Source organism: Bos javanicus, chromosome 7 (genome assembly GCF_032452875.1).
Source record: "Bos javanicus breed banteng chromosome 7, ARS-OSU_banteng_1.0, whole genome shotgun sequence".
Taxonomy (NCBI): Eukaryota; Metazoa; Chordata; class Mammalia; order Artiodactyla; family Bovidae; genus Bos; species Bos javanicus.
This window is the reverse complement of record NC_083874.1, coordinates 40,098,006-40,115,299: the sequence shown is the minus strand read 5'-3', so window position 1 is coordinate 40,115,299 and position 17,294 is coordinate 40,098,006. Positions and strand designations below refer to the sequence as shown.

Genomic DNA, 17,294 nt, shown 5'->3' with positions numbered 1-17,294 from the left:
AGAGGTGGAGATAAACCCACAGTTGAGCTCCAGGGGCAGAGCAATTAAGGAAGAGGATCAAAAACCTTTCCATCAGTTGCACAAATGCAGATAACATCCAAGTCTACAATCAACTAGATAGACTCTGTCTGTAGAATACATGAAACCACAGTGAGTATTTTTAACAAAAGAGAGCACTGTAGATCTGACAGCCATGCACATTGGAGGCATCTGATTATGTCCAACAAAATAAAACTGGAAGTCCCTTACTTTTTACTTCTGCTCCTATGTAGGACTCAGGAGAACCACCAGAGTAATATTGACTTAGATGCTTAACATTCTTAATATTTTAAAGATCTTAGTTCACTACTAGTATTAATAAAAGAATATTGAGTAATGGGTTAAGTACTAATATAGTCACAATTATTTATTAACTACATATATGAATAATTTTATTGGTATACAACAGGTCTCATAACCATAAACTAAAAAGAGAAAATGAAAATTCTTGGAAAAATAACATACATAAGAATTTTAGTATTTTCTATTCTTGCCCCATGAGATATCCAGCTCACCTCTTTAACAGATGCCCCTCATTCAAAGAATGACTATCATATCTTAAAAAGGAGTTGATTTTCTTGATCATTAAATGTCATGTTTCTTCAATGAGGCTCTTGAGGAGAAAGGTGGACAACCTGGACAGAAAACCAATATAGTTCCCATGGATTCCGGTTGACTACTAAAAGCATAATTAATTTTAATTCATATCTTGGAGGTTTATCTCAACTGTAAGAACCAAACAACTGACTGATAGCTACTAGCAACATACTTCTGTACCTAAAAATATATATATTTGTTATTTCTCTGAATTTTAAATTTAACTATGTGTTTGTTTGTTTGTTTTTTAAGATTTGGACCATTTTTAAAACCTTTATTGAAATTTGTTACAATATTGCTTCTGTTTTATTTGTAACTGTTGGGGGAGCTTGTTTACATTTTAATTTTATTTTATTTTTAACTGGACAAAAATCACAAATATCACTTCTGTTTTATGTTCTGGTTTTTTGGCCATGAGGCATGTGGGATCTTAGCACCCAACCAGGAATTGAACATGCACCACCTGCATTGGAAGGTGAAGTCCTAACCACAGGATGGCCACGGAAACATGCAAAATTGGAGAATTTGCAAAAAATACAATGGAATAGACAGGACAAAAAGACTGACCAGAAATTTGGTCTTAGATCAAACGTCTGAATCAAAGAGAAAGAGGTAATGAAAAGAACACTTTTATAAGAACCCCTCTGCTGTTTTGCACAACATGAATATATTCTTTTAAAAAAGTGTAGTTTAATAAAATATTTTACTCATCTTCATGATAATGTGAACTTGCTAGAATGTGTTATTTAATGAATAATATTTATATAGAGGTTTTTGCACTCGGGTTGGTAGATAATTATTAGGTATATGTTCTCTATAACAAAATAATATTATGTGCAGTGTTTTACATATTAATGAAAAAGTTATTTTCTAATCAGATTTACTGTATTCTATGAATATCTTTATAAGATCTATGAGCGGACTTCGTGAGCATAAAGTGATAATGTGAATTGAAGGAAGCAAGGGGAGAAAGGTTTGGTTCTGTGAACAGCTCTGAGCTTACTAAAAAGTCCTGTATCCATGGCTAATGTTGAGACTGATCACAGACCGTAGACATTAATTTGAGACTCTGAGTGGCCTCAACTTCACTGCTTAAACAGAGAGTAACTGTGTTTAATTATATTTGTATTTCATCTTACTCTACTGCCTAAAACCAAACCTTGCCTCCCCTCTGATGTAAAAGCTCTGGAACTTGCTACAGTATTAGCAATACTGAGTTTATATCTTCAAAAACATTAACTTGCTTCCAAACAGGGTCTCAATAAGCTGAAAGTAATCACAGTTTGGGGAATGAAAACAGCATGTGAACTGTCATAAGTTATTCCTTCCTTCCTTTATATTGTCAAGTAAAAAATTAGTCCTAACCTGAAAGTAAGAGTTACTTTATTTGGTAGGAAAGTTAAGAACTCTGAGCCTAGGAGAGAGCATCTCAGTAATCTTGAAAGACTGCTCTGAGGAGGTGGAAGAGGGAGTCAGGTTATATACAAGTTTGTAACAAAGTGGGCAAGCAGTTTGAATATCAAAGATTATTGTTAAGTAAGAAAAACTGGATATCAAGGAATTTAGCACTCTTCTATGTAAAGGAAGATGTAAGAATCTGGATTATGGAAGTCATTCCTTTCATATGCATCTCAGTTATCTGGGGCCAGGATCTTGCATTTTTACAAAGATAGTTTTCTCTTTCTTGAATTTCCTTAGGGTTCACCAGCTTACCCTGTAGGGCTATCATCAATGATAGCTGTGATCTTTAAGTTCCTTGTGTAGGAAGTGGTGCAAAACCACAATGAAGTTTCCCAAACCAGTTTTTCTCATTCTAAACAAAAGAAGTTTTTATAATAAGTTAGTTTGATTTGTATTACATAGGAAACAACAAAACAGTTGTTTACGATGAAAGCACTCTAGGTTCAGTAATTTTTTAGTTTCTTTGGGCTTCCCTAGTAGCTCAGTCGGTAAAGAATCTGCCTGCAGTGCACTTTATCACTTTATGCCCACTGGGTCCCTTCAGTTGGCCAAAACTGTCAACTAAAAAATTAGTCACAGCCTGAAAGCAGAGAGTTATTCCCTGGCATAATCTCAGGGTTATGTTATTTACCTCAGTCGGTAAAATCCCTGGGTTGGGAAGATCCCCTGGAGAAGGAAATGGCAACCCATTCCAGTATCCTTGCCTGGAAAATCTCATGGACAGAGGAACCGGGTGAGCTGCAGTCCATGGGGTCACAAAGAGTTGGGCACAACTGAGCGACTAACACTTACTTAATTACTTGATTTTAAAAGAATCCATCATTTGACCACCAATAAACTGTATCTCAACAGAGAGTCAAACCACTAAGATGCAAAAAGACCTCTTAGAGGCCTTTTGCTGTTGTTCAGTCCCTAAGTCATGTCTTTGTGACCCCATGGACTGCAGCATGCCAGGCTTCCCTGTCCTTCACTATCTCCTGGAGTTTGCTCAAATTGGTGTCCCTTTAGTCAATGATGCTATCTAACCATCTAATCCTTTGCTGCTTTCTTATCCTTTTGCCCTCAGTCTTTCCCAGCATCAGTATGTTTTCCAGTAAGTTAGCTCTTCACATTAGGCTGCCAACGTGTTGGATCTTCAGCTTTAACATCAGTCCTTCCAATGAATATCCAGGGTTGATTTCCTTTAAGAGTGACTGGTTTGATCTCCTTGCTGTCCATGGGACTCTCAAGAGTCTTCTCCAGCACCACAATTCAAAAGCATCAATTTTGGGGTATTCAGCCTTCTTCATGGTCCAACTCTCGCATTCATATATGATGGCTGGAAAAACCTGGCTTTGACTATGGACCTTTGTTGGCAAAGTGCTCTCTCTGCTTTTTAATACGCTGTCGGACACGACTTAGCAGCAGCAGCAGCAAGCTATGACTCAGTCCTTTCAGTGCTGTAAAGCTCTATTTATTTTTTTTTACTTTTCTATTCTCTGTCAATGGCTATCCTCTTTTCCCACAATTATGAAGTCCACTATTAGGAACACACTGCTACACATTCCCTGTACTTTTGTGCATAGTGATTCTTAGCAGTGGAGATGCTGTGATCCAAGGTGTATGAATGCACAACTTTTATCAAACTAAACCATATTGTTTTTTTCAAAGTGACTGTAACCTTTTCAATTTTATTATTTTTAGTTGATCAAAGTGATTATTTTGATTTATATTCTCAGCAACTATGTTTCAGAGATCCTACTGATCCACATTCTCACTAATACTCTATATTATCAAACTTCTATGTTTCCAGTTGAATTGATGTAGAGTGTCATCTCATTTTGCGCAGATTTACATTTTTCTAATTACTAAGAAGGCTGCTAAGCTACCTATGTGTTTATTGGCCAGACATGTTTCGTTTTGTTTTTGTTCTTCTTTCAGAGAATGGTCTGTTAATGTCTTTTGCCCACTTCTACACTAGATTGTTTCTCATGCGCTTAGTGGTTTCTGAAATTTCAAATATACCTTTTTCCTATTGATCCTTAGTTGACATCATGTATACAAATATCTTCTCCAGGTTTTTGGAAATTCTTTAGTTTTTACTGTCCTTAAACATTTCTTTTCATGAACAGAATTTTTTCTTATTAATGTAGTCAAAGGCACCTCATTTGTCAGTCTTTACTATATAGCTATCACTTGGGTGTCTGGCACCTGGGTCTCTGGTTTAAGAAAAAGGTTATCTATACCCTAAGATCAACTATATTTTCTTCTAGAATGTTCCACTTGAAACTTAGACCTTTCCACCTTCCAGAGTTGATTATCAAAAGTGATGTAAAGGTGGGGCAGTACCTTTTTCCACATGGATAACTAGTTTGTCAAACTCCATTTGTTAGACAGTGCTTTCTTTACCCACTGAAATGCCATGCACTTCTTCCATTCCTCAGAATTTCATACATGCCTGAGTTTGACACAAGGCTCAGTACTGTGTTCTATAGGTCTGTTAGTTCATTCTTGTGCTGTTCTCAAGTACAGCATTAATATATACTTTGTTTCTTTTTACAGTGTATTAAAATATACATGAAAATATGCCATAAATGGTATGGCAAACCTTCCCATTTATTCTTTTTTCTTAAAAAATTTGGTATTTTCCCTTTAATCTTCCACATGAATTTAGGAACCCCATGACTGCCAGAGTAATCCAATCCAGGTTTGACTACGTGGCAGTCAGGTATAGGGCTCCTAATGACAAAAGAACAGAAGGACATGAGGGAGAATGAGTACGTGTATATGTATGGTTGAGGCCCTTTGCTGTGTACCTGAAACTACCACAACATTGTTAATTGGGTATACTCCAATATAAAATTTAAAAGTAAGAAAAAAAACATAAAGACAGAAAAAAGTTAGAGAAGACCACATTCTGTCAGACCTCTCCACCATGACCCGTCTGTCTTGAGTGGCCCCACACGGCATGGCTTAGTTTCATTGAGTTAGACACAGCTGTGGTCCATGTGATCAGATTGGCTAGTTTTCTGTGATTATGAATATAAAATATAAAATTAAGAAAAAAAAATAAAAACAGAGAAAGGTTAGAGAAATGTTTCTCCCTCACTCATTGGAAGCTTTGAAAAGTTGCTCACAGCCTTCCTCCTTCCCTGTCCCTTGTGCTCCCTTGGGTGTCTTCATTAGGTGACCTCCCAGGGGTCCTTGGAAACCTGCCTTTCCTCGCCTCTAGTACCTCTGTGCCCTCTCCTTAATCACTGAGCTTCCTAAAGTTACACTCTTGTATTTTTCTTTTCTGGGAAATATTTCTGCTGTAGAGAAAGACATAAACATGATTGCCATGGTTTCATTTTCATTTCCTAGAAATGTGGGTTATCAACTATCATCTTTTTTTCCCCACCCCCAAGGAAGGGCTCAAGCCACAGGCTCTTATATTCTCTACTCCCTCCCATCCTGGACGTCATTTCCCAGGCAGGCTAGAGGTTTACCTGTCCTTGCTCTCTACTCTGTCTGCATTTGCCTGGACAAGGACAGCTCTCTGGAGTGTTCCTGTGCTGGGCGCTGCAGGGAGCGATTCACCAGACTGCATTTTCTGCTCACTTAGTGGAAACTTTCAGATCTGAGCTTTGACCAGAAATATCTTTCCTCTTTCAACTGGTAAGTGAGCAAATTCTTTGTACTTGAAGTGATGGGATGCTGGTCTTCTGCTTGGAGGCCTGAAGGGCAGAGCTGGCTGGTGGAAAGCTGAGAGTTGGTGCAGAAGACCTGGTCATCCTCAGGTAGTTAAGAGAGTGAGTGACAAGCCAAGGGCTAGGCAACGATGATGGAAATAAGCAGAGTAACTGGATTCCAGATAGACTTGGGGAGGTCAGAGGATTGTAGATATGAGATAAGAGTGAAAGACAATTATGTGGATGACCCCATGTGCAAACAAAGGGTGGCACTGACATTACCTGGAAGGGAGAAGACTATAGAAGGAAAGGGATAGGGACTTGAGTTAGGTTTGGCCTTGTTCAGTTATTAAAGATCATTCTAGACACACAAGTGGGAGATGTTGTGTAAACAGTGGGATATATGTGAGTGAGGTTAGGGAAGACTTCAGCACCTTCAGCACAGAGGTGGTGCTGGGTAACATGGGACAGGGTAAGAAAACCTAAATGGTGAATGTATGTGGAGCAGCATCAGGACTGAGCCTGTTTTAGGGGAGGCAATAATTTTCTTCTACACTTGTGAGTGCATTGGGCTGGTCTCACAACTAAAATGACATGAGACAGATTAATATGAGGAAAAAACAAATTAAATTTTCTATGTTCGGGGACTCCATAATATATAGCACACAGACATTCAGGCAACTGGTGCTTATATGCCATTTGGATTTCAGGAGAAAGGTAGGAGCCTAGGACTTCAAAGGGGAAAACAATTTTAGAAAGATGGAAAAACAAATGTTTGGTAAATGTTTGCCATGCCAGGCAGAAAGCAATGGGAGAGAGAGAAGACTTCGATCAAATAGGCCTTGCTAAGTTTCCCCAAGTCTAGTCTACCTAGCACATACTCTGTAGGTATCTCTGGTGATAGTTTTCCTTCCTAGAATAGGCCGTTTATCTAAATTCTTTAAGGCAGTTAAGGTGAAGGTAAAAGCTCTTCTTGAGTCTTTGGTTTCTTAAAATTAATTATTCTAGATAACCCTAATGCCAAGGAGACACATTTGGGGCAGCATATTTTGTTCCCTTACAACATAGACACACCCAATCGTAGATCTCAGTTTGCAGTGGGGAAGTGCAAACAAAACAAGATTGGTCAGCCACAGTTTTTAAACTGCTTTAGTTTTAAAAAAATGATTTTGGGGCAGAAAAGTTTTTCTTCTACCTTTCTAGGTTCTTGTAGCTGGTCTAAGAATTAAATTGACATGAGATAAATCAACAGGAGGAAAATAAAAGCAAAAACAATTACTATACATAGGTAAGGGGGTGGCTGTAGAAGAATATGAGACTCAGAGGCAATCAGGCAATTAGAATGTATCCATTCTGAGCAAAGTTGGTGGGTTTAGGGGGCTAGTACTTCAAAGGTGAGGAAGACAATGCACATAGTAATGGGAAGAGCAAAAGTCTGGTAAACAAGTAGTTGTCTTGCCATATAGAGACAGCGGGACACAGAGCAGAATGTGAGCAAATAGGCCTTGGTCAATTTCCCAGCCTACTATGCCCAGCTCCTATTGGTTTTAGTTACCTCTGGTGATAGCTCCTTTCTTGGAGGAAGCCCCCTATCTAAATGCTTTTAGGCAGTTAAGAGGGAGGTAAAAAAGAAAGCTTCCTGAGCGTTCTGTTTCTGAAAAATAAACAATCTAAAATAATCCTAATACCAGAGAAACATTTTGGGGTGGTAATTTTGCTCCCCTACACTGGTCATTTATCTTATTTTTCTTTCACTTTGAAACAGAATGTCTTCTCATTGCTCAAAGTTCCTTCCTTTGTATCCCTTAAGAGTCACATGTTTTTTAAAACATTTAAATGCCCTGCTTCCAGGCTAAGATCCCTGATGCTAGTGTCATCCTCTCAGTCAGCTCCTATTCTTATAATGGGAGAAAGAAAGAGAGGAGAAGCTGGAGAAAGAAAGAGAAAGAGAGGAGAAGTTGCCTCTTTTCCTCTCCCTGAAGCAATTGCCTCAGTTGGAGGAGGGACTGAATCAGGGCAGTTGAGATTTCAACTCTATAACCATTTGGAAATTGTTTATTAGACTGTTTGGAATTTTGTCTACCTGATTGGGACCAGGAGACAGGATATTTTCTGAGCCATTCCTTGCCTCTGCAAACCAGGAGCTGTGTACTTTGCGTCTGAATTTCAGAGACCGTATGATGTCCAGATATACTTGCCTCCCCCTGAACATGTTATGCCCAAAGAAGATGAAAATATTAGAAGTCTAGCCATGTCAGTCACCACAGAACTGTTATCACTGCCACTGAAAATCTTAGCAAGCATTTGCAGAGTAATTCACAGACTCCACCCCTTTCCTACTTGAGCAACTGCTTTTATAGTTAAACCGGTTGCAGAGGGTTTTCCGAGTAAAATGAGGCTGAAAACTGCTGGTCCACACCACAGCCTGAGGGCTCTAAGCAACTCTTTTTATACCCATCCTCTATGGAGTCCTCTCCCAAGGCCAAAGGTGGGAAGCTTTACACAAATGCCACAGAAGTAGAGCCCAGAATCAAGGTCATCTCCAAAATTGACTGATCCCCATGTAATCATTGCCAAAATCCCCTCTGATCCTTACAGGCCAACTTTCTGACCACAAATTAGGCAGAATGCCCAGGCCAGGACACACTCTCTAGCACCCTAACAAATCACCTAATGCCACCCTTCCAGCAGTATTTTTCTTTGTTTTGAGACCATAAAAATAAGCTACTAACCCATGAAAAGTGTCAGTTCTCCCTTGAGCCTGCCTGCTGTTCTAACGGTGTCCCATTGTCTCCCTTGTCTGTCAGGAGGTCAGCCGCTGTGCTCACAGCACCCACATTACGCCTCTTGTTCTTCTTCTTTTTTTTTTAATAAAAGAGAACACCCCTGCTGCCGGACCATAGCTGAAATGCATAGCTGCAAATCCCAGACAAGAAATGGTAGTCCCGTGGTTGCTGAATTTGTGGTCTAAATCAGAAGATTTAATTCTAAATAAAAGATACTTCTATGTCATTTGGAAGCAGGTGTCCAGAGTAACTTTCTTTTTTAAATTAATTTATTTATTTTTAATTGGAGGGTAATTGCCTTACAATATTATATTGATTTCTGCCATACATCAACATGGATCAGACGTAGGTATACATATATCCCCACTCCCTTAAGCCACTAAATCCCACCCCTCTAGATTGTCACAGAGCACCAGGTTTGAACTCCCTGCATCATACATCTAATTTCCACTGGTTATCTTTCTCACATATGGTAAAGTATATGTTTCAGTGCTACTCCCTTGATTTGTCCCACCCTCTCCTTCCCCCATCGTGTCCACAAGTCTGCTATGTCTGCATCTCCTCTGCTGCCCTGCAAACAGGTTCATCAATACTCTTTCCAGATTCCATATATAAATATTAATACACAATGTTTGTTTTTCTTTCTCATTTACTCCACTCTGTATTGTTATACAGGCTCTAGGTTCATTCACAAATTAGAACTGACTTCTAATGAGTTCCTTTTCATGGCTGATTACTTAACCATAAAATGAGTTCACTTTTAAAATGAGTTCTTCTTTATGGCTGATTACTCAGCCATAAAAGTGGCTGGAGGGGGTTTGGAGAAGAGGGAACTCTTTTGCACTGTTGATGAGACTGTAAATGGATACAACCACTATGGAGAACAGTATGCAGATTCCTTAAAACAAAGTGGAATAAAACTACCATGCATGTGTGTTAAGTTGTTTCAGTTATGTTTGACTTTTTGCAACCCAATGGACTGTAGCCTGCCAGGCTCCTCTGTTCATGGGATTCTCCAGGCAAGAATCCTGGAGTGGATTGCCATGCCCTCCTCTAGGGGATCTTCCCAACCCAGGGACTGAACCTGCATCTCTTATGTCTCTGCATTGGCAGGCAGTCTGTTTACCATTAGCACCACCTGGGAAGCCCCATAAACTACCATATGACCCCAAAATCCCACTACTGGGCCTATACTCTGAGAAAATCATAACTGAAAAAGACACATGTACCAACGTTCATTGTAACACTATCTACAATAGCTAGGACGTGGAAGCAACCTAAATGTCCACCAACAGATGAATGGATAAAGAAGTTGTGGTACATATATGCAGTGCTCGTTGTGCTTAGTAAACTCACGTCCTTCTGCAATACTCTGTGTCTGGAAATTCTTTTCCAGCCCACATTCAGACTGACACAACATTCTTCCATTTCCTCCTGTTCCCTGCTTTTCTTACCTGAATCCGCGATTTCTTACCTGAATCCGCGAGCCTAGTCTGGATTAAATGGAGGCCTGGCACTCAGCCTCATGGTCCACACTCCAGCCTGCCCAGTTCTGGTTGTGAAGGGATGACATTTAAGCATCTTATGGGTTAAGTGTTTGTCGAAAGGTGGGGGAACATGAAAGGAGGTGGTAGGAGCAAAAGAGGCTGAATCTGGTCTCCTTCCTGGACCCTGTGAATTCCTTTGAACCCAGTCCCAAAACATTTCAGGCATTTAATGGCCAGATTAGCCTTGAAAGTGGAATCCAAACATAGAAAAGCTTTTCAAAATGTGACTCTAAAGTGCAGTCAGCAAGCAACCTTGGTATGTCTCTTGTGGACTCTGCCTAGATTCTACTTTGGATTCCTACCCTGTGTGGGAAGAAGGCATCTTTGCAGAGGCTCACAGGCCTCTGATGGGGCCTGTTAGGAGTTCCTCCTGAAGAAGCAGAAGCAGTGTTTGTGTCCAAGGAACAGTTCGACTCTGTAGGTGCCCAGTAGTGACCCTGACAAATTGTGTCATCTCTTGTTCTTAGGAAGATTTATGTGATCTTAGTCGACCTAGGGCTACAAAGTTTGACTATTGATTGTGAGTTGTGCATTCAGGGACATCATGCCCCAGCCCACTGAGAAATGGCCACTCCATACCAGAGTCTAGCAAATGGGGCGTGAGACTTGGAATGACCCTCAAAATAAGGACCAGCCCAGCCCTGAGGAAACCTGAACGGTATTTTTAATACTGAGGTCTTTCATTCGGTGTCGGTGTGTGTTCATCTGAATCCATAGCTAGTTGTCAAGTTCGTCATGTTTTCATCTTTGCCTTGCAGTTTTTTCTTCCTAGAATGCCAATCTCTCTTGTCCCCACCACCTCCTTTAAGAATTCCTCAGTTTTCCTTTTTCCATCATAACATTGATTGTCTCTGTATGTCAGACAGAATATTCCCAAACTAGGGAAGGAGGGAGAGATTCATGACTACAGATGAAAAAATAAATGCAGCACCAATGTGCAAAGAACTGAGATATTTTCTTTTTTAAAATCCTTTATCACCTACACACTGTACAACCATTCCAAGAAACAGAACACCTTCAATGACTATACCTACTTATATGTTCCTATTTACTCCATGCCCTGTCACCAGCCCTTGGGTAACAACTTCATAAACTATGTGTTTGACAGCTTTGTTTCATTTGTTATGTTATCACTTAATATGCCTGCCCAAACAAGAGTTTGTTATGTTTCCTTGAAAATATATTTAAGGGTATTCTACCTTTTAAAATTTTTTTATTGATTTACAATGCTGTGTTAGTTTCAGGTGTACAGCAAAGTTAATCTGTAAATACTTTTACATATATCCACTCTTTATTAGGTTTTTTTCCCCATATAGACCGTTGCAGAGTATTGAGTAGCATTTCCTGTGTTATACAATAAATCCTGATTAGTTATTTAGTTAAGTAATTTTAATTTAGCTTTTTATTGACACATAGTTGATTTACAATGTTTTTCCAATCTCTGCTGTACAGAAAAATGACAGTTATATACATATAGACATTCTTTTCTATATATTCTTTCCTATTATGATTTATCATAGGATATGGAATATAGTTCCCTGTGCCATATAATAGGACCTTGTTGCTTATCCATCCTATATATCATAGTTTACATCTGCTAATCCCAAATTCCCAGTACTCCCTTCCCCTACACCCTCCCCCTGGCAGCCACAAGTCTGTTCCTTATGTTTGTGAATCTATTTCTGTTTCATAGATAGGTTCATTTGCACCATACTTTAGGTTCCACATATAAGTGATAGCTATGGTTCTGTCTTTTGTTTTCTGACTTTGCTTAGTACGATCATTTCTATTTGCATTCATGTTGCTGCAAAAGCATTATTTTGCTTTTATGGCAGAGTAATAGTCCATAGATTATATGTACAACTTCTTCTAGTCCTCTGTTGAGGGACATTTAGGTTGCTTCCAAGTCCTGGCTATTGTAAATAGTGCTGCAACGAACACTGGGGTGCATGTATCTTTTTGAATTATGGTTTTCTCCAGATATTTGCCCAGGAGTGGGGCTGCTAGATCATCAGTTCAATTCAGTCGCTCAATCATGTCCGACTCTTTGCGACCCCATGGACTGCAGCACAACAGGCTTCCCTGTCCATCACCATCTCCTGGAGCTTACTCAAACTCATGTCCATCGAGTCGGTGATGCCATCGCATCCTCTGTAGTCCTCTTCTTCTCCTGCCTTCAATCTTTTCCAGTATCAGGGTCTTTTCCAATGAGTGGGCTCTTCGCCTCTGGTGGCCAAAGTATTGGAGTTTCAGCTTCAACATCAGTCCTTCCGATGAATATTAAGGACTGATCTCCTTTAGAATGGACTGGTTGGATCTCCTTGCAGTCCAAGGGACTCTCAAGAGTCTTTTCCAACACCACAGTTCAAAAGCATCAGTTCTTCAGTGCTCAGCCTTCTTTATGGTCCAACTCTCACATCCATACATGACTACAGGAAAAATCATAGCTTTGACTAGACGGACTTTTGTTGGCAGAGTAATGTTTCTGCTCTTTAATATGCTGTCTAGGTTGGTCGTAGCTTTTCTTCCAAGGAGCAAGTGTCTTTTAATTTCAAGGCTGCAGTCACCATCTACAGTGATTTTGGAGCCCAAGAAAATAAAGTCTCTCACTGTTTCCATTGTTTCCCCATCTATTTGCCATGAAGTGATGGGACTGGATGCCATGATCTTAATTTTTGAACGTTTAGTTTTACGCCAGTTTTTCCACTCTCCTCTTTCACTTTCATCCAGAGGCTCTTTAGTTCTTCTTCACTTTCTGCCATAAGGGTGGTGTCACCTGCATATGTGAGGTTATTGTTATTTCTCCTGGCATTCTTGATTCTAGTCTGTGCTTCATCTAGCCTGTTATTTTGCATGATGTACTCTGCATATAAGTTAAATAAGCAGGGTGATAACATACAGCCTTGACGTACTCCTTTCCCAAGATCATATGGTAGCTCTATTTTTAGTTTTTTAAGGAACCTCCATGCCATTCGTCTTAGTGGCGGTGACAGTTTACATTCACACCAACAGTATAGGAGGGTTCCCTTTTCTCCATACACTCTCCAGCATTTATTTGTGATGACCATTCTGACTGGTGTGAGGTGATACCTCATTGTAGTTTTGATCTATATTTCTCTTGTTTAGTGATGCTGAGCAGATTTTCATGTTCTTTTTACCCATCTGTATGCCTTTCTTAGAGAAATGTTTCTTTAGAAAGCCTGCCAGATACTATAAAACTCTTTGAAGAAAATATAAGAAGAACACTCTTTGATATAAAAGGTATTCTACTTTTTTTTCCTATTGTTTTTACTAACTTCTGTTTATACATTTTAATCTCAACATCGTGTTACTAAAACACAGTGTTTGTTAACCTATGCATGACAATGGCAGAGAAGGCAATGGCAACCCACTCCAGTACTCTTGTCTGGAAAATCCCATGGACGCAGGAGCCTGGTAGGCTGTAATCCATGGGGTCACTAAGAGTCGGGCACGGCTGAGTGGCTTCACTTTCACTTTTCACTTTCATGCATTGGAGAAGGAAATGGCAACCCACTCCAGTGTTCTTGCCTGGAGAATCCCAGGGACGGCAGAGCCTGATGGGCTGCTGTCTATCGCGTCGCAGAGTCAGACACAACTGAAGCAACTTAGCAGCAGCAGCAGCATAACAGTGGATCATTCTTATCAGTGCTGTAGAACTCAATTTATTTGTCCATCCTCTGTCAATCTGCAGACTGCCATTAGGAATACTTTTTACATGTCACCTGTACTTTTTTGCACACTGACTCCTCAGTACCATCTTAGGAGTGGAGATGCTGGGTCACAAAGTACATGAATGCACAATTTTATAAAATTTATCCATACTTGTTTTTCAAAGTTTCAGAGACCCTAATACTCAGTGTTGTCAAACTTTTAAAATTTTCCAATTGAATTGATATGCACTGTCATCTCAGTGTGGAGAAGGCAATGGCACCCCACTCCAGTACTCTTGCCTAGAAAATCCCATGGATGGAGGAGCCTGGTAGGCTGCAGTCCATGGGGTCGCTAAGAGTCGGACACAACTGAGCGACTTCACTTTCACTTTTCACTTTCATGCATTGGAGAAGGAAATGGCAACCCACTCCAATGTTCTTGCCTGGAGAATCCCAGGGACGGGGGAGCCTGGTGGGCTGACATCTGTGGGGTCACACAGAGTTGGACAGGACTGAAGTGACTTAGCAGCAGCAGTCATCTCAGTGTGCACAGATTTGCATCTGCCTCATTACTCTTGCCTGGAAGATCCCATGGATGGAGGAGCCTGGAAGGCTGCAGTCCATGGGGTTGCTAAGAGTCGGACATGACTGAGTGACTTCACTTTCACTTTTCACTTTCATGCATTGGAGAAGGAAATGGCAACCCACTCCAGTGTTCTTGCCTGGAGAATCCCAGGGACGGGGGAGCCTGGTGGGCTGCCGTCTATGGGGTCGCACAGAGTTGGACACGACTGAAGCAACTTAGCAGCAGCAGCAGCATTACTAAGGAGGCTGTTAAAGTTTCTGTGTGCTTACTAATCACAGGTGGGTTTTTTTTCCTTTTCCTTTTCTGAGAAAGATCTGTTTATTCCTTTCTTCCACTTCCATACTAGATTGTCTTGCTTTTTAGTGTTTCTACATTTTTAAAATATCTTCTTTGCATTGATTTTTAGTCTAACACATTTGTGCAAATATCTTCTCCCTGTGTCTAAAGAAATTTTTTACCCCCCTTAAGCATCTCTTTTCATGAAAAGAAGCTTTTCATTTTAATGTAGTCTAAGCACCTCATTTGTCAATCTTTTTTTATACAGCTATCATCTGGGTATCTTGTTTAAGAAATTTTTTTACTCTAAGATCAGTTATATTTTCTTCTAGAGTTTTCCATTTGAAATTTCAGTCTTTATTCTCCTTCTAGAGTGGATTATCAATAGTGATAGAAGTAGAGAATCAGTAACATTCTCCATATGGATAACCAGGATAACCAATTTTTCCAGTTCCATTACTACACAGTACCTTCTTTACTCACTGACGTGCCATATATGTCTCCTATTAAACACAATTCCACACACACTTGAGTCAAACATAAGGATCAATGTTGTGTTCTGAGGGTCAGTTGCTTTATCTCTATGCTGGCACCAAAGTGCAGTATAAAATATGCTTTGTTTATTTTCATGATGTATAAAATATACCATACATGGTATGGAAGTTCCTCCCATTTTTTTTTTTTCAAAATGTGAGTTCTAAAATATCAACCACATCTTCCTGTTGTTGTTTAGGCATTAAGTTGTGTCTGATCCTTTGCAGCCCCATGGACTGCAGCATGACAGGCTCCTCTGTCCTCCACTATCTCCCAGAGTTTGCTCAAATTCTTCCTGAGAGAGACGTTTAGGTTAGAGGCTTCCTGATGCCTCCCATTCGGGCCTCATTACCCAGGGAGCACAGAGACTTGCTAAGCCTTGTTCTTTACAGTGAGCACAGAAGCACACTCTGATTGCATTTCCTAGTAAAAACAGTTCTGGGAAGTGTTCCTGTGCAGCATCTGCTGTTTTCATGGAAACATTTGGATCTGCTCTGTCATAGGAAATCTGTTTTCTCTCTAGAACTGGTGAGGAAGCATGCTGTATATCTGCAGTGGCTAATTCTGGCTTTGTGCTTGAAGGACTGAGGGCAGGGGTGGCTGGTAGAGAGCTGAAATTCCATCCAGAAGTTCATGCCAACCTCTCTGGAAAACAGATAACCCTGGTGTTTAAAGATGCCTTTTCTTCTTCTCCTTTTTTTAAATTGAAAAAGTTGTAAGAAAATTTGGAATAAGAGAATGTTTACTGCTTTCACCAATGGTAAATTATGTAATGCTTGATGCACATTGAGAGTTTTCTGATTCTAGCCTTAATGCTTGCTTGCTTGCTTGCTTGCTAAGTCGCTTCAGTCGTGTCCAACTCTGTGTGACCCCGTAGATGGCAGCCCACCAGGCTCCCCCGTCCCTGGGATTCTCCAGGCAAGAACACTGGAGTGGGTTGCCATTTCCTTCTCTAATGCATGAAAGTGAAAAGTGAAAGTGAAGTCGCTCAGTTGTGTCCGACTCTTAGCGACCCCATGGACTGCAGCCTACCAGGCTCCTCTGTCCATGGGATTTTTCAGGCAAGAGTACTGGAGTGGAGTGCCATTGCCTTCTCCTCTAGCCTTATTACCACAGAGCTATTTAAATCTCTCTGAGTTTTGATAATTAAGAGGAATGAAAAGTAATTCTTTTCTTTGCCATTTTCTTAATCCATGCAGGCTATGACAAAATACCACAGACTGGGTTCCCTAGTTAAAAAAAAAATCTATTTCTCTTATTTTTGGAAAATTGGAAACCAAGATCAAGGCAACTATAGATTGGGTGTCTGATGAGAGCACACTTCCTAGGTGGGTGCCTTTTCCTGTAAAGTCATGTGACAGAAGGGTTAAGCTAGATCTCTGAGGTCTCTTTTATGAGGGCACTAATCCATTTGTGATGGCTCTGCCTGCATGACCCGGGCAACTTGCAAGGGTCCATTTACTAATACAATCACTTTGAGCATTAATTTCACCTGTGAATTTATGAGAACAGGAGACATATATAAAATCTGTCTGTTACAGTTCAATAGACCTCCCACCCTCTCCTTAGAAAACAGCATTCTTGTCTCACTTTGACATTCATTTCAATATTCTTGAACTACAATTGTATCTCTTCCTGAGTATTCATTCAACTAGCAGTAACATCTGCTTACTTCCTTCATAAGTCATTAGTTAATAAAATCCTTAACATGTATTTATTTTATATTTGAGAATCATGATTTTCCTTACTTTTTTAAGATTGTCCTTGCTCAATATGTAGGATGGGGGTGGAGAGCATTCAGCACACCCCTATTGGAGAGAGCCCACTGGTAATTCCTGAGACAACCTTATGTGTATAAATATTTCTTAAATCACACTTTCTTGATATAACCGTCCTTGCTCATAGTAAATGACAGGAGAGTCCATCGATGTAATATTAATAACTTCTTTAAATTACCTTGGTTTAAGCAGATACCTATGTTTCAAAACTGTATTGAACTGGGTAGGGGAAATTAGAGCTCTTATTTACTTCCTCTACAGCTTCTTGTTACACATTTTATATTCTACCCATATTGGTCCATGAAGTGAGGTAAATAGATATTAAGCTCCAACTGGACAGCTATACCACAATGACTATGTTTTTGGTTG

The 17,294-nt window shown here is 39.9% G+C and overlaps 1 protein-coding gene across 9 annotated transcripts in view; it reads left to right on the top strand.

Annotated features, from left to right (window-relative positions):
• Positions 1–5,521: 5,521 nt before the first annotated feature.
• Positions 5,522–17,294, top strand: part of LOC133251116 (interferon-gamma-inducible GTPase 10-like) — a 51,487-nt gene continuing 39,714 nt past the window's right edge. For 4 of the 9 annotated variants that reach the window (XR_009737519.1, XR_009737518.1, XM_061423179.1 and 1 more), the window contains exon 1: positions 5,529–5,733. The gene's annotated coding sequence lies outside the window, so the exon portion shown is untranslated. Of the gene's footprint in view, positions 5,734–17,294 lie in introns of all 9 variants that reach the window. The other 5 variants (XR_009737521.1, XR_009737520.1, XM_061423181.1 and 2 more) reach the window with 2 other exon arrangements.